The following is a 13,937-nucleotide window of genomic DNA, read 5'->3' on the forward strand; positions in this document are numbered from 1 at the left end:
TAAAAGCCAGTCCTGGGAATTCCCTGGATGTCCAGTGGTTAGAACTCAGTGTTTTCACTGCTGGGGCCGGGGTTCCATCCCTGATCAGGGAAATAAGACCCCTCAAGTCATGCAGCTGGGAAAAAAAAAAAGAAGAAGCCAGTCCTTTCCCTGGTTTTGATATTCCACCTTTATCATGTTTCAAATTCCCATGTATACACAGGTCTATCTCTGACATTTCTATTATGTTTCATTGATCTCTGTATCTGTCCCTTGCCTCCATGCCAGTTTAATTATTTCATTTAGATATGTTTTGATATCACATGAGGCAAGTCCCCCACCTCTGTTCAGTTTCAAATCTGTCTTTACCATTCTTGTCCATTTTCTCTTCTAGATGGATTTTAGCAGCTGCTTTTCTAGTTCCCTGAAAAATCCTATTGCGATTGAGATTGGAATTGCACTGAATTGATGGATTAATTACAAGAAGATTGACATCTTTTTCATACCCATGAACATATTGTCTCTGTCTCTCCATTGATTTTGCCTTTTGTTAGGGACCTACTGTAAAAGATTTTTTTCTAATTAATTTTTATTTATATAATTGGTTCATGGTATTAGTTTCCTAGGGCTGCTGTAAAGAAGTACCAAAAATTGAGTGGCTTAAACCACAGAAAGTTATTCTCACAGTTCTGGAGGCTAGAAGTCCAAATTCAAGGTATTGACAGAGCAATGCGCCCTCTGAACGCACTAGGGAAGGATCTGTTCCAGCTCCCTCTCTTAGCTTCTGGTAGCCTCAGGCATTCCGTGGCTTGTGGATGGCCATCTTCTCCCTGTGTGTCTTCACACTGTCTTTCCTCTGTGCATGTCCGTCTCTGTGTCCAAATTTCCCCATTTTACAAGGACGCCAGTCATATTGGATTAGGGACCACCATAATGACCTCATTTTAACTTGTCTCTGTAAAGACCTTATTTCAAAATAAAGTCACATTCTGAAGTAATGGGGGTTAGGACTCAACATATCTTTTGGGGGGACACGAGTCAACCCTTAACAATTTTCTGTTACTTCTTATAAACTTCTTCCTTCTGAATTCATTTTTACTTCTTGCTAGAGTACATTCTCTTCAACTTTTTCAGAGAACATTCTGGATAGAACATTTCTGAGTCTTGCTCATCTGAAAATGTCTTTATTTGACCCTCACAAATGGAATCTCAAATTCTGGGTTCCTAGTTATCTTTCTTGCAAAGTTAGAAGACACTGGTGCTCCATTTGGGTCACTAATGGGAAGTCTACCATCTCCCTGATTCTCCTTCCTTCATAAGCAGTCTCATCGCTGGGTGTAATTTTTCCCCAGGATCACTTACTAGCAGTGTGACCTGGTACCAGCAACTCAGTTTCTCTGTGTGCGTCAGTTTGCTCATCTCTAAAATGGGGATAACAATAGCATCACTATTAGGAAGATGAAATGAGTTACGTGTCAAGTCCCTACATCTTTACTTGGCATGCAGTAGGTGAAATATTCAGGTTTGTCATAAAAATAAAATAGTCCTTGACTAAGTCCTGGGCAAGCAGAGGCTGAAGCCGTTGTGGCCACCGCTGTAGCACAGTGCCCAGAAACAAGAAGGGGCTACGGAACCATATGTTGCATGAATGAACAAAGAACAGAAGCAGAATCCGGCAGCAAGCGACTTCACCACTGGGAGCCTCAGTTTTCCCATCTGTAACTGCTGAGCTTGTGAGAATTCCATAAGACCATGGAGCCCCGTCTTGAAATCCATGGTTCACTCATTCCTTGAATAACTACATATTGAGCACCTACGGTGTGGCAGGCACTGGGGACACAGCTGGCAGCAAATTGGACCAGGTCCCTGCCCTGTGGTGCTGATAGTCTCATGGGAGGCAGACCATAAGAAAGAAACCCACAAATAAGAGTTCCAGACAGTCATACACGCTCTGGAGACGATAAAAAGCAGTGACGTGAAGTAGATTATGGGGGAGGGGGCCACACGGTCACAGGAAGAGGGGCTCTATAAATAAAAAATACATATATTACCATCAACAATATACCCATCAAAGCAGATAGATAGCTTACTATGAGCTAAATCCTCACAGTAACCCTCCCCTTAGGTATCAATAGTTCATTTGACAGATGAAGGAACTGAGGCCCCAGTGACATAGAGAAGGACTATGAAAATGTGTCTCTGAATCCAAGGGCAGAGAGAGCTTCTAGAAGGAAGCCAGTCTGGGTGGGACTCAGTTTCTCCCGTTGGGGAATGGGAATTACCAAATAAACCTGCAAAGCGTGCCTTTTCCGCCAGGGGGCGATGGCGCCCCACAAGAGGATTTGGGGTGTAGAGGCGCCGGGGACCGCTGCGCCAGAACCCACCCCGGGGCAAGACCCGTGAGAAGGCGGCGGGCTGCCCTTTCGTTTCTCCCGACTCGTTTCACTATCGCAGAAATGCGGCAAAGGGCCCGCTGAGCGCGGTTCAGGTAACTCTGAGTCTATTTACGTTAGTTAAGGGGGAGAAAAGTTGTCCTCGGTTCTGTAATATATTATATTTCCAAGTTTGATTCCTACACTCTTCCCAAATTTAACTTTCAGATTCCGGATTCGCATCTTTCCGGCTCCCAGAGTTGCGAGTTCGAGTCTAACAGCTGTCCGTACTCTTATTTCCCCGTCCTTCTTCCAAACGCTCCAAGTTCAAATTCCAGTCCCAACCGAAGCTCCCGGGCGACTCCTCGAGTTCAGACCTTGCTCCACTCCCAAACCTTCCCCTAATCCCAACTTCGAGTTTCCTCTGCGCCTCCGAAGGATTGGGGTGGGGATGGAGAATATGGGCACACTTCGCCCCTAATTCCACCCGAGTGACTCTGGGCGGGGGGCATATTGCCGCCGGACCGAAGGCTCTGTTAGCGGGGGCGCGGCCGAGGGGCGCAGTGACCCGGCCGACGTCCGCACCCGCCTCTAAACTTAGCCGCGGTGACGCGCGGCCCGGAGATCGCGGCGGGTCCAGGGGACGCAGGGGCGCCCGAGCGGAGGGGGAACGGCTCTGCTCCGCGAGCCTCTATTTATAGTGCCTGGAGCCCGAAATAGCGCGAAGCCTAGCGGCCGGGATGACGCGGGAGCCGCAGGGGGCTGACTCACCCGGCCCCAAGCAGCGGCCCCCGGATGGGGGACAGTGGAGGCGCTGGACCCGACCCCGCCCCATCCCGGGCACCTCTTATGCTGGGACGTCCCAAGTTTCCACGGGGCACTGTGGATGGATATGCAGCAAAAGGAGAGACTGAGGTTAGATCAGAGGTGGGACGTCCCTAAAAAGAGCCCAGAATTGAGGAACTAACTTTACACAAGAAGAGGGCTTGGGGGACTTCCCTGGTGGTCCAGTGGCTAAGACTCTGCGCTCCCAATGCAGGGGTCCCGGGTTTGATCCCTGGTCAGGGAACTAGATCCCACATGCCGCAACTAAGAGTTCTCATGCTGCAAAGAAGATTCCAGCGTGTCGCAACTAAGACCCGGTGCAGCCAAATAAACAAATATTAAAAAGATGAATCAGATATACACACGTATTTCTCACCAGCAACAGGACTGAGGCATCTTGGGGGCAGAGAAATGGACACAACCGACCAACCATCAGGCCACAGCTGTCCCCCTCTCCACTTGCCATGGCTCCTTGCATGCTGTTCCCACTTCCTAGAATGCCTTTCCCTGCCTCCCCAGTCTTAAGAACTCATGCTCCTCAGGGACCTGATGCTAAAGGCAATGCCTCACAAATGAAAACTCTGTGACCCATTGGACTGGGTACCCCATGAGGGCAGGGCCAGGCCCTTCTCATTCATCACCATGTCCCCAGCACTGCCCAGCACAAGATAGGGCTCTGGAGAAGTTAACTGCATGAATAAGAAGTGTTGGTAATAAAATAAAATGACGTTTCCCAAACTATAATAGCAAATGTTTATTGTATGCTACATGCCAGGTGTGAGTCAGGGAGTTATTTCCTATGGGTCTCACTACAACCTTAGGAGGGAGGTACTTTTATTATTTTCATCATCACCAACCCCATGTTAGAGATGACGAAACTGAGACTCAGAGAATACCTTGCTTGTAGTCAGAGCTGTCTCTCGAACCAGGTCCCATGGCCCCAGAGGTGTTCAGTTCCCCAGATACTGTCTCTAGGCCCTATAGAACCCAAAGGTAAGGAGTGATTCTTAAAGTGCAGTCCACAGAACCTTGGGGGGTTCCCCAGCACTCTTTCAAGAGGTCCCCAAGGTCAAAATGATTATCATAATAATACTAAGACACCTCCCTTTTTTCACTCTCACTCTCTCCTGAGTGTTCAATGCAACCTGCAAAATATCACAACAGACTGAGCACCCAAGCAGAGGTGAAGACCCAGTTATCTTCTGTTGAACCAAACATTAAAGTGGGGGACTTCCCTGGTGGCACAGTGGTTAAGAATCCGCTTGCCAATGCAGGGGACATGGGTTCGTTCGAGCCCTGGTCCGGGAAGATCCCACATGCCAGGCAGCAACTAAGCCCATGTAGCACAACTACTGAGCCCACGTGCCACAACTACTGAAGCCCGCGCACCTAGAGCCTGTGCTCCGCACAAGAGAAGCCACTGCAATGAGAAGCCCGCGCACCACAACAAAGAGTAGCCCCCACTCACTGCAACTAGAGAAAGCTTGCGCACAGCAACAAAGACCCAACGCAGGCAAAAAATAAATTAATTAAAAAAAAAACCTATAATGAGATACTACTTCACATCCATTAGGATGGCTAAAGTTTAAAAAAATTAAATAAAATCTTTTCTAAAAGTAAATAATAAAAATAAAATAAAATATTCTGTTGAGGGACTTTCCTGGCAGTCCAGTGGTTAGGACTCTGCACTTCCACTGCAGGGGGCATGGGTTCGATCCCTGGTCAGGGAACTAAGATCCCACATGCCGGGCAGCGTGGCCAAAAACATACAAAAAGTTTGTCGATTCTCTTAGTTTTCCTTTGAAATGATCCAAATGTTAGTTTTATGTCTTGCCTTCCCATCTTTACATCTCATTTTTCTTGTCTTATAGCATTTGCAAAGACTTTCAGGACAACGTCAAATGGCAAAGTTGATCAATTCTCACATACTCCATATCACAGCCTTCTGAGATCTTATTTTGTTATCCCTATTTTATAGAAGGAGAAACTGGTTAGTTTCTATTGTATAGAAGGAGAAACTAAACAAGGTTAGTCTCTTGACCAAGGCCACAAAGCAAGGAAGCAAAGAAACCAGGACTCCAACAAAAGCTTGTGTTTTCAACCACTGCCTTAAGAGAAAATTCAATAGTCACCCTGTATTTCTTTAACAGGCAAAATACCCTGTGAGATTCCACAGTGACCCCTGGATCTGGAATGAGGTTCTGGAGACCTGAGTTCTGGTTCTGGCTCTGCCTTCTTTCTGAGCCTGTTTCCTGCTGTGAGACAGAAGCTGAAAGCCACAGAAACTCTGTCTTCAGGGTGGAAGGAGACAGGCCCCTAAACAGACTGTATTTGTTTCCTGTCGCTGCCTAACAAATTACCACAAACTTCGTGGTTTAAAACAAGAGAAATTTATTCCCTTACAGCTCTGGAGGCCAGAAATCCTAAAGCAAGGTATCAGCAGGGCCACACTCCCTCTGAATTTTCTCGGGGAAGATTCTTCCTTGCCTTTTCCAGCCTCTGGTGGCCCCAGGTGTTCCTGGGTGGCCCCATCACTCTCATCTCTCCCTCCAACTTCACATGGCCGTCTCTTCTCCTATCTGTGTCCAATCTCCCTCTGCCTTTCTCTTGTAAGGACACTTGCCATTGGGTTTAGGGCCCACTTGGATAATCCAGGGTGATATCATCTCGAGATCCTAACCTTAATTATATCCGCAGAGACTCTGTTTCCAAATAAGTTCCCACTGACAGGTCTCAGGTGGACTTATCTTGGGTGGGGGGAAGGGCACACCATTCAACCCACTACACAGATCAAAACAGAAAAATGAGAACAGGACAATACGTGGCAGAGTTTAGACTGGGAGGTGTCCAAAGCTTTGTCATTGCACACGCCCGTTCCAGTGGAGAATGTTGAAGCATTTGCCCTTGAGAGCCCAGAGTGGTCTGTGCGTCCTACCTGTGGCGGTTAGAAGTCCCGTGTGTCCCCCATGTTCTGGACATCTTCCACAAGGATGGGAAGGCTTTTTTTTTTTTTTTTTTCCGGTACGCGAGCCTCTCACCACTGTGGCCTCTCCCGTTGCGGAGCACAGGCTCCGGACGCGCAGGCTCAGCGGCCATGGCTCAGGGGCCCAGCCGCTCCGCGGCACGTGGGATCTTCCCGGACTGGGGCACGAACCCGTGTCCCCTGCATCGTCAGGCGGACTCTCAACCACTGCGCCACCAGGGAAGCCCAGGATGGGAGGTCTTTAAGGGAGTTTTTCATTCTTCAACTGTTAATGTGGAGTCGAGAGATTTTCTCTTTCACAAAATGCCAAATAATAATAAAAATCAACACCCATACAGCACTTAATATGTGCCCTGTTCTAAGTGTTTAAATATCTATTAACTCGGGCTTCCCTGGTGGCGCAGTGGTTGAGAGTCCGCTTGCCGATGCAGGGGACACGGGTTCATGCCCCGGTCCGGGAAGATTCCACATGCCGCGGGGCAGCTGGGCCCCTGAGCCATGGCCCCTGAGCCATGGCCGCTGAGCCTGCGCGTCCGGAGCCTGTGCTCCGCAATGGGAGAGGCCACAACAGTGAGAGGCCCGCGTACCGCAAAAAAAAAAAAAAAAAAAAAATCTATTAACTCCTTTAATCCTCACAAAAAACCCTCTGATGTCTTGCTGGTGATTCTCCTTTCATAGCAGAATAAACTGAGGTGCAGAGAGGCTGGAGTGGCAGTTTGGAAGTTCCAGAGCTTGAACCCCACAGTCTGGCTTCAGAGTCTAGGATCTTAACCTTAAGCCATGCTGTCACCTGGAGGTACACTGTCCCATGTTAAAGCTGGACTTTGAGGAAGCCATACTCCCAGATCCGTGGTCAGGCACCGTCTACTGCCGTGATGTCCAATATGGCAGCCACTTGGCTACACGTGGCTTTTAAGCACTTGAAACATGGCTGGTCCAAAATGAGATGTGTCATGAGTGTAAAATCCACACCAGATTTCATAGACTTAGCGTGATTAAAAAGAATGTAACTATCTCATTTAAAAAACTGATGAGGGACTTCCCTGGTGGAGCAGTGGTTAAGAATCTGCCTGCCAACGCAGGGGACATGGGTTCGAGCCCTGGTCCGGGAAGATCCCACATGCCGCGGAGTAACTAAGCCCGTGCGCCACAACTACTGAGCCTGCACTCTACAGCCCACGAGCCACAACTACTGAAGCCCACGTGCCGAGAGCCCGTGCTCCGCAACAAGAGAAGCCACCGCAATAAGAAGCCCGCGCACCACAACGAAGACCCAACGCAGCCATAAATAAATAAATTTATAAAGAAAAAAAGCGGCTGACATTGACTACGTATGAAATAATATCTTGCATCTATAAATAAATAAATTTATAAAGAAAAAACTGCTGACATTGAGTATGTATGAAATAATATTTTGCATCTATCTGGTTAAATAAAATACAGGAACAAATTATTTTCACCTGTTTCTTTTGGCTTTTTTTTTTTAGTGTGGCTACTAGGGCATTTAAGCTTGAATATGTGGCTAGTGTCCTATTTCTTGTGGACAGTGCTGGCCCATGGAATTTGCTGTCTCTCCATCTGGGAGGACATCAGATGCTGGAGCGCCATGTGTTCCGGGGCCGCTGAGCCTCGGGATTTCTTGGGATGTTCTGGAACAATCCATGTCAGAAGCATATTCAAACAGAGCAACTGATGCTCATGTCAAAGATGTGGCCTTAAAGAACACTCTCAAATCCCTGCCTCCACCAGACCCAGGTGAAGAAGCTACTTAACCGAGAGAGACCACAGTGCCAGGCAGTACTTTGTGGCCACTTGGTATATGGAGTATATTTTTTATTCATAAATTATATACATGTGTGCCTCTACTGAGAGTGTTATAAAATAAAAACTTCCAAAACAGAGATAAAGTACTCATGGGTGAGCCAGGCTGCGTGAGATCACAAGTTCAAATCCTGACTCTGTCCCCTCCCTAGCTGTGATTCCTTCCAGGAGTCCCAGTTTCTTCATCCAGAAACTGGAAGTGTTTGTCCCTGTGCCCTGAGGGCTGTTGGGGGAACTCAGTGAGACCCTGCGTGCAAAGGGCCCGACATGTGGTCAGGGCCCGACATGTGGTCAGGGGCCGACACGTAGTCAGGCAGAGAATGAGCTACAACAGTGACCAGGTTTCTTGAGAGGCGGGGGCCCTGCTTAGGTCGGAGGGAGTCACGCCAGGTTTCTCAGCGGAGGGGATAGCTATGTTGTACCTCAAAGCATGGAAAAACAGTCACTAGGTGGAGAAGGATGGGAAAGGTATTTGGGCAGAGGGAGCCGAATGTTCAAGTCGGGAGGTATGAACAATGCATTTGGGGAAAGGCAAGCTGTTTGAGTATTGTTAGAGGGCAAAGTGAATGTGTGCTGGGGAAAGGGGTGGGGGGCAAGAGATGGGGTTGAAGAAAGCAACAGGCCACGGAAGGCCTCGTAGGTCACAGGACTAGAGCACTGGGGAATCGTAGCAGGCTCTGAGCAGGGGAGAGACCTGACAGGAGTAGGTTTGTGGTTTAGCAAAATCCTTCTAGATGGGAAGGGGCAGAACTGGGGCAGGAAACCAGGGATGAGTATAGACATGAAGGATGAAGTGGGGAAAAGGGACCAAATAGACAACTGGACCAGCGTAAGGAGGGGGAGGAAGGAGAATATATAAAATCTTTAAAAGATAGAATGGAGATGAGTGATGGGTTATGGGAGGTAAGGGGAGGAAGGTACCAGGAGGAGGCCTAGAACTCTGGCCCAGGAGACAGGGTCTATGTGGGACTACGCCTGAGCTGGGGACCCGGGAGAAGGAGGCACAGGTGTAGGAGGAAGCTGTTGAGGTCAGGGTGAAAATCTGTGGGACAACCGGAGGAAGGCATTCAAGAGGCTTCTAGACACATGGGTCTGGAGCACAGGAGAGACGGTGAAGCAGAGGCTGGGAGGCCGACAGAGCTCAGACAGGGCTGAAATCCTGACAGTGGGAGAAAGTGGAAGGTGCAGTAGGGTAACTTCACCATCAGCCAGTGATGACAGCAGAAAGTGGTCCTGCCCGGGACAGTAGCCTTGGTATCAGGTTCTCATCCTGGTCTGTACCTGGGGACAGGAAGATGAGCAGACCCAAAGTCCCCACAGGAGTGCCTGCCCAGTGGCGGGTAGAGGGCACAGATGTATGCAAGCAGTACATGCCTCCCTGGGGGCAGTGTGTAATGAATGGGTACTTCAGGGGGTACAGTGATCCATTCCCAAGGACTAGGGGCAGTGGAAAGTGTCAGGACCAGTTCCTGGTGGGGGGGGGCATAGAGAGAGAAAGCGAATTAACTGGGAGTCTCTCAGTTTCAAATGCAAACTAGTTTAAGGAAATGTATTGGTTCACATGATCAGAAGGTTGAGTACACCAGCTTCAGTTACAGCTTGATCCAGGAGCTCAAATGATGATATGAAGTCACTGTCCCATCTCTGGGTTTCATATTTCTCTGATTCTTTTTCCTCAGAAAGACTTTCCTTGAGGTAGCAAAGATAGCCCTAGCAGCTTTACGCTCACATCTCATCCTCTTAGCCACCCCAAAGGGAAGAAAGTGCTCCTAGCCAATGGTCCCATCATTCGTTGTCCTAAATGGGTCACATGCTCACCTCTGAACCAATCACTGTCGTCAACGGACAGCCCAACTGGAATACTGTGATTGGCTGGGCCTAGGACACGTGCCATTCCCTGGAAACGGAGGATGGGGTGAGCCCCAAGACAGCCAGGTGAACTGAAATTGAGAAAGCGGTGGTTTCCCAAAGAACAAGAAGAAGGCCGGCAAAACTGTAGATGCCCATGTGGCTGGGAGGAAAGGAAGGTTGGAAAACAGATTTTCTCATACGTTAATGGGGCGTGGGAATAGTACCTCACCTCTAAGGATTAGGGTGAGGATTCCATGAATTAACGCAGGTGAGACATTTAGTAGACTGCTAGGTAAACAGCAGGTGCTGGATAAAAGGTAGCTATTATTTAAAAACTAGTAATCAGTATTACTACTACTGATGATGAGTGTCTATGCTGGAAGAAATGAGCTCCCAGGCTCAGGAGGAGACCAAACTGGAACTGAACAATTTACGCAGTGAAAGCTCATGTAATCTACACTGTACAAGCTCAGTCCCCAACCGGTTCTTCTCCAGGCTTCTGTCTCCAGGTCTATGAAATGGGATGAGTGAGGGGACTGCATGAAACCAGAAGGTCATTTTAGAATGTCACCTCCTCAGAAAAAGGCCTTCCCTGACTACTCTTACCAAAGTATCCCCTTTATTATAATCTATTCTCCCATTTAATTTCCCTTACAGTGCTTACCCACAATCTGAAATCACCTTATTTATTTACTGTTTGTCTCCCCCATTAGAACGTCAGCCTCACGAGGGCAAGGATCTCTCTTCTGCCTTGTTCACTGCTGTGTTCCCAGCACCCAGCAAGCCCTTGATAATTACTTGTTGAATGACTAGATAAATACTGCTTATAAAAACAGAGTGCCTAGTTTTTTGATAGGTACTGGGTTCTCCATTAAGGGAAGTGTCCAAGCTGAAACCGAAAGAGCGTACCTTGCAATTCATGATGCAATCCAGTTCCTCTCCAGGCCTCAGTTTCCTCATTTATAAAATGGGTGTGTGGCGGAGGTTGGGGGTCTGGGGGTGTGTGAAGTCTTGGCCCAGCCCCTGCCTGCTATCCCCGCAGGAGCCACCAGAGGGCGCAGCGCCTCTGCCCAAAAGTCAGCGCTCAGCCGCTTGAGCCCGGTTGGATGCAGCCCGGTTGGATGCAGCCCGGTTGGATGCGTCCCGATAGTCCTGGAATATTCTGAGCCGCGCTGGCTTCCAGGCGTCCAGGAACCCAAGAGTTCGTGCGGATGGGGGCGGGGGGGTGTCCGCGCTCCTCGAAGTGGGGCGGTTGGGCGGGAGGTGACTCAGGCGCGCGGCCCCGGCCCCCAGTTCTCGCGAGGGAGCGCGCACGGCCTCTGGAACTCGCGCGGCGCCGCGTCCATTTTTACCCGAGCGCCGCTAAAAATAGTCCTCGCGCTAGGAGCTGAGCCCGAAATAGCGGCCTCCAGATAAGGCAGTGCGACTCAGCGCTTCCGGGGAGCGGAAGGGGGAGGCAGCGTGGGGCGGGGGGGCTGGGGGTGGGCCTGGGCTCGACTGGGCCTCGCCGCGCAGCCCCGGCCGGACGATCGGCCCCCGCCGTCGCCGCATTGACCCCAACCTGTCACCAGCCTCGAATCAGCACCCCCAATCCTCCATCCCCCCGATCCCCTGTCTCCTGGTACCCCGCATCCTCTGCTTCCCCTCCATTCTTCATCCCTGACCATTATCTACCTCCCCCTTCCCTATCCTAATCTTCACTCCTAGCCCTGCCGCCCCCTCCCCGAGTCCTCAACCTACTCTTCCCGAAGTCCTGTCCCTATTCTCCCTCCCCAGCCACAGCACGAATCTTGCGCCTCTCTGAATCCGCCCCCCCTTCCAGTTCTCAGCTCCACTTCTATGGGGGGGGGGAGGATGGGGAGGTCACAGGAAGTCACACCAGACCAGCAAGCAGAGGGCTGGGGATGAGGCTCTGACTTCTTGCTTAGTTTCTACAGTGGATTGAGTGGGCTTAGTTCTGGGTCTTAGCCAGTTTCAGGGCTCATACTGTGCCCAGGATCAGGGATTCAGGCCTGGGCCAGGGTTGGGGCTCAGACTGGGGTCACGCAGGTCTATCACCAAGGTTGGGGTCACCAGAGTCAGGGCTCAGCCTGGCACCCACTGTTTAGTTCAACAAACCCAATTCTACTATGATTCTTCCCTCTCTTGCAAGTCAGTGATGGGACACGACAGCTCCAGGCAGTGGGAACAGCCAGGAACCCTGCTCCCTCTGGGCCTGCTCCCTCTTGCACTTGGATCTTCTGGGCACCTTCCCACTCTGATATCCTGTGACTTTTTCAGTGCCCACTCCAAGTATCAGCCTCAAGGGTCTTATACCGCATTTACCTGAGATTCAAAGTCTGCATCCTTCTAGTCTCAGAAATATCACAGGACAGAAACAGCCCTGACCTGTGTGAACCCAGGGAGCACAGTGTAGTAGACAGATGTTGCTTCGGTGAAAATTCAGGCAGAACTCTTTGGCTGTGGATGGAAGGCAGCCTCAAGTGGTGTCCCTGTCCCTAGTGGACACCAAGCTTTAGCCAGGTGTCCAACTGTTATGTTGTCTGGATGGGACTCGACTGCCAGGCAAAGGGACTGAGCTGGAGGATCCTTTAAGGCAAGAAGAATCATGTAGTTGGATGAAAGAATTAGGAGGCTGGAAAAGTCAGCAAGGACCAGACAGAAATGGGCCCCATGGGCCATGGTGAGGAGCCTGGACACACAGTGAGGAGCTCCCCCAAGGGCACTGGGGAGCCATGGCAGGTTCTGAGCAGGGGAGGGACAGAGGAAGGTTTAAATACCTTTCTGACTGCTTCCTTGAGGTAGACTGCGGAAGGGAAGGGGAAAGGAGGGGCCTGGACCTAGGTAGGAGTGGGAGGAGGGGAAAGAGGAGGAGAGAACAGATTTGAAAGTCAGTGAAGGGCTCCGCTGGTGGTGCAGTGGTTAAGAATCCGCCTGCCAATGCAGGGGACAGGGGTTCAAGCCCTGATCTGGGAAGATCCCACGCTTTGCAGAGCAAGTAATCTCTTGTGCTTCAACTACTGAAGCCTGTGCACCTAGAGCCTGTGCTCCCCAACAAGAGAAGCCAGTGCAATGAGAAGCCCGTGCACTGGAACGGGAGTAGCCCGTGCTCATCTCAAGTAGAGAGAGCTGGTGTGCAGCAATGAAGACCCAAGGCAGCCAAAAATTAATTAATTAAATGTTTTAAAAATTGGGGGAACATGTATTGGCAAATACAAGAGTATACATTGACAAAGTAAATTCTCTTCCTTCCTCTGATCCCCACTTCTCACTGTTAACTATTTCTTGTGTACCTTGGCCAGTAGGATTCACTGAGCTCTCACGATGTCCCCAGCCTGTGCTAAGCCCGTCACAGAAATGACATTGCTCAAATCACTCACCACCCAGTGTGTTGGCCAGGCACCATTGCTATACCCATTTTAGAGAAGTGAAGCCTGAGGCTTAGAGAAATGCAGGAATGTGTCCTATCAAGGGCCTGGCTTTGAAGGTTTTTCAAAATTGAAGGTATGGGAGCAGGTGAGATCAGAGAGGAAAAAGTCCAAAGGGCCAGAGCCCAGGGGACTGGAGGGGAGTGGCAGGGAGTTCAAGGGGGCTGCCTGGAGGAGGAGTGAGGAAAGCTAGGAAGGCACCTTCCAGAGCCTTCCGATGAAGGGCTTAGGTGGAAGTAAGTCACTCCGTTTGGGAGGCTGAGGTACCCCTGGCAGCAGGGCAGAACCCTCTCCTTAGGCCCCAGAGGTGTTCATAGGAAGAGACTGAGGCTGCTTGATGACATCTCAGGGACACGGTGATAGCACAGCCAGCTGTTATGACGTCTGAGTGATTCGCCACCTGCCTGTCATGACCAGCATCTCTAGTCATGCCCCATGGGGGGGATGAGGATGGGAGGAAGTGACAGGCCACAGGGGGTGGGGGTGACAGGGATGCAGTCATTTAGAGACCAGGGACTCAGCAGCTGAGAGATGTGTTCTGCCCCCTGCACTAGGGAAAGTTGGGTGAGAGGATCCACGTTTTGGTGTTCTGTTTAGTGAAGAAGGTCTAGTTTCAACAACGTTTGGCTGGGATGGAGTAGGTCTGGGCTCAGAATCAGGGGTCAGCCCAGAGGCTGC

Source organism: Stenella coeruleoalba (assembly GCF_951394435.1).
Source record: "Stenella coeruleoalba genome assembly, chromosome: 20".
In the NCBI taxonomy this organism is placed as follows: domain Eukaryota; kingdom Metazoa; phylum Chordata; class Mammalia; order Artiodactyla; family Delphinidae; genus Stenella; species Stenella coeruleoalba.